Here is a 4280-nt window from a genome sequence, read left to right as displayed (position 1 = left end):
TCGTCGAGCCAAGCCCGGCCCCCCTCCTCCAAGGCTGGGGGAGGGACTGGCCGAGGGAGGGATCGGGAGGGGAGGGGATGAGAGAGAGGAGGAGCGCGAGCTTCAGCGACTCTGGCGCGCAGAGGGTCCCGGGCCAGGGGCTGAGGCGACGCTGCCCGCCGCCCCAGAGCCAGAGATAGGTGGAAATCGTGTCCCGGAGTTGCGCCGAGACTCAGCGGGCACTTGAATAAGCCCGAGGACCGTTCGCCTTGGTCGTCTGCAGGGAGCGGACTCTTCTCGTTTACGGTGGGAGAGACTGGGGGTGCCTGCAGTCAGCGGAAACCTCTATCCCTCCCCACTCCCTATCTCGCCTGTCTTTTCTGCTCTCGGTGAGATGTTTCGGTGTGTCCCGGGGCTCTGTGGAGAAGAACCAGGGCTTGGGGTTCCCGCTGGTCAAATCCTTCCAGCGCAGGACCTGTGTGAGAGATGACCTCAGAGTCACTCAGGCAGCTGTCCCCGCTGCTGTGACCTGTGGGCGCAGGTGTCTAGAAACCAAACGTGCCAACCTCAAGCCTTTATTGCTACAAATGTGTGGTCTGAATTGTGATTTCGACGACTGGCCCTGGCGTGTCTTTGGTTGTGTCCAAAGGAAGCCACAACCAAATGGCTTGGATGTGTTCAAGAACCGTCTTTGCTGGTTCTTGCTGCTCATAACGCTGGCGGAGAAGTTTCTGCGGCTCTCCTATTTAACTCTGTTCATTTTGCCTTTCCTCACTCCCTTCTTTGCCTGTGCAAGTCCCCACACTTGATTTCACAGTTTACGCCTAGAGCCAGGGATCCAGCCGGGAGAGCAGACTTGAACTTTTCTGTGCTGCTGATGGGGCGACACACTAGGGCGGCTTTTCCTGTTTCACCCCCTATCCCGCCCTCTTCGGCCTGGCTGAAATGGGCGAGTTTGTTAGGTTTGACCGTTTAAGAGCAAATCAGTGACTGCACTTCAGCTACCATCCTCAGTTGGTGGAAGGGGGAGAGAGAGAGAAGGGAGAGAGAAGGAGAGAGAGAAAGGGAGGGAAGGAGAGAGAGAGGGAGAGAGAGAATGAGAATGAATTTAATTCAATTTGGCAAGTCCTTCTGAAATCCTAGGACGTACATAGCGCCACGATAAGCATGCCATCATCACAGAACTTGTGCCTTTTACTGTGGTGACAAGGCTTGCCCTCAAGCGACAGTAATAGGTTAGGACAACGCGGCAAAGTCTCCTCCTCCAGGACAGGGACCTTACTCTATTCCCTGTATACACAGAGCTTCCAGTGCAGTGAGACATGCGTATTAGTCACTCGGTAAACGAGCTGCCTAAATGCGGTGCGGGGTGAGTGTACTACAGGGATTTACAGCGGGGAGAGACCAGTGTGGGTAGAAGCGGCGGGGGTGGGGTTTGGATCCAGCCCTGAAGTGTGAGTGGGAGGAGTGAGAAGAGTAGAGAGGCGTGGAGCTGGCACTACAAGGGGAGGAAACTATGGCTCCCGCTCACAGCTTGACTGGCCTGGCAACCAGGGCACAGTAAGGGATAAACAGGGAAATCGATTGGTAAGAAAACTTGAGTAACATACAAAGAAATTAAGGTTTAATTCTATTAGCAATAAGAAAACAGTGCAAGGTTTTGACAGAGGAGTGATATGTTTAAGAATATTAATCAGGTGATGTGAGGATGGTAGGAAGGTGAGAGGCTGGTCCATTTTGAAGGAAGCTGCTGGCGATTTCTGGAAGAAGTGTGAATAAGACTGTGTCATCAGGGCATGATATTCCCACTGGAAAAATAATTTCAAACATTATGACCTACTTTGTCTATTTTTTCTGTGATAGATATGAAATGACTGTTAAAACACGTCCAAGGTTTGAGCCACAGAGAAAGTTGTCTGTTACCACACTGACACTTTGCTTTGTGAACTTTCTCCACTTATTTTCTATCTGGTTGTTACTGTGGCAGCTTTGAAGCCCTGTGGGACTTTCTCAACATTTCATGTTATTAGGGAGGAACCTGCATAAGTGTTCTGACACCCACTTACCTCTCTGCCTAAAAACTCTTCAATTATCAAGGCTCTACCATTCCTCGTCGGGGATTTCTTGGGAGGTATGAGGAATAATCACATCACTGTAACATAGGACCTTTACACTGGGTTATAAGAGGGTGAATTGGGATGATCCTAAGGTGCTGTCTTCCAGCTGGAATGTTCTTATGTTCTTTGCTTTAAAAGGAAGGAGAAGATAGTCTGATTTCTCATCTCTCTCTCTCTCGCTCTGTGTGTGTGTGAACACTTGTGTTCTCTAGGCTTCAGCATTCCTCTCTGGGAACCTTTCTGGCCAGCAGGAAGGTAGGCTGAGAAAATTCTCATAGTACTGTCCACAGTTACTGGGCCAGGTTCCCACCAGTGGCAGCTGCAACAATAGTAGCCATGGCTGCACATTTAAAGTGTCTTTCCCCAGAAACAGAAGGAAGTAGAGATTCGGGAATCCTGTCAGACAGCAGGTTTTGGAAGGAAGGAAAGTGTTCGGTGGGGACTGGAGAGGAGAGAATCTTCTGGTGGTTTCTGAATGGCATTCAAGGGTCCTGGAGAAAGCTGACCCTAACAAGACTGCCAGGGTCTTTTAGAGACTCCTCAGAGTGACTCAGCACACGCCTGGTCTCCAGTCTCACGGAGGCTGCAAAGTACTCCTCTTCTGAGCCTGAGCCACCCCCTACCCAGTTCCTCAAGGGTCTTCCCACCATCCACATGTCATAACACAGTCCTTTTGTCAGGGCCATGGGGAGCTGCCCCGTGTCGACAATGTATTACAGTACTTGATTTGCTACAAGTAGCTTCTTGACTTCCGAGTCATTCTCACCAACTCTTTTGGCATTTCAAAGTCACACATTCAATGTTGACTCTCTGTGATTTGCCTCTGGGTCTTCCACTCAGAAACAATGAACATGCAAGTATCTGGGGGAGACCCATGGGTATCCTTGAAGCCTTCGCTGCCTCCTGATGGTTCGGCTGTCACACTGGTTAGAATTTGGAGCATAACTGTTGCCAGTTCTTTTTCCCCCCAGTGTTTCTTATTTCGCAACTAAGAGCATCAAGTCAGAGGACAGGCAAAATGGGAAAGGGGCTTGATAATCTGCCTCTTCAGAAAGACAGCACAATAGATTTGGAGTCAGGAGCCTGCGTTGGGCCTTACTAGCCAAGGACCTTTGAGCAACTTATTCTAAGCCCCTATTTCTTCCTCTACAAAAGTGAGATGTTATCAGTTGCGTTCCTATACACCAGCAGTAAATAATCTGAAAAGGTCATTAAGATGGCAATTCCATTTTTAAAGCACACAAGAGAATTAAATACTTAGGAATAAATCTAGTGAAGGAGATGAAAAACTTGTACACCTAAAACTATAAAACATTGCTGAAAGAAAATTTAAAATACCTAAATAAGCTGAAAGACACTGTGGTCATGGATGGAAGACTCAATATTGTTAAGATATCGATAGTACCCAAAGGGATCTTTGATTCAATGCGATCCCTGTCAACATTCTAACAGCCTCTTCCACAGAAATGGAAAAGGGACCCTCAAATACACATGCCAGTGCAAGGGGCCCTGAGTAGCCAAAACCATAGCCAAAACAATGTGGAAAAAATTAATAAAATTGGAACACTCACACTTCCTGATTTTGAAACTTACTACAAAGCTGCAGTAATTAAAGCACTGTGAGATGGGCATAGAGACAGACATAGAAGCGGATAGAATAAACAGAAAGCCTAAAAATAAACCCTCCCATATGTGCCCAATTGATTGTTTAAAAGGTTCTAAGACCACTCAATGAGAAAGGACAGTCTTTTCAATAAGTAGTGATGGGAAAGTTAGATATGTGTATGCAAAAGAATGAAGTTGTATGCTTACCTTACACAATATAGAAAAATTAACTCAAAATGGATCAAAGACCTAAGTTAAAGAGCTAGTACTATAAAATTCTTAGGAAAAAACATTAGGAAAAAAATGCATAACATTGGATTTGGTGACGATTTTATGGATATCACACCAAAAGCCCAGGCAATAAAACATAGATAAATTGGACTTTATCAAAATAAAGAACTTTTGTGCATTAAAGGATACTATAAAAAAAGACAACCTATAAAATGGGAGAAAATATTTGCAAATCATACATCTAATAGGGAATTAATATCCAGAATATATAAAGAACTCCTAAAACCCAACAACAAAACAAACAGCCCAATTGAAAAAGGGGAAAACCCTCGAACAGACGTTTCTGCA

The sequence above is a fragment of the Desmodus rotundus genome, chromosome 6, assembly GCF_022682495.2.
Source record: "Desmodus rotundus isolate HL8 chromosome 6, HLdesRot8A.1, whole genome shotgun sequence".
NCBI classification, from domain to species: Eukaryota; Metazoa; Chordata; class Mammalia; order Chiroptera; family Phyllostomidae; genus Desmodus; species Desmodus rotundus.
This window is presented reverse-complemented; position numbering follows the sequence as displayed.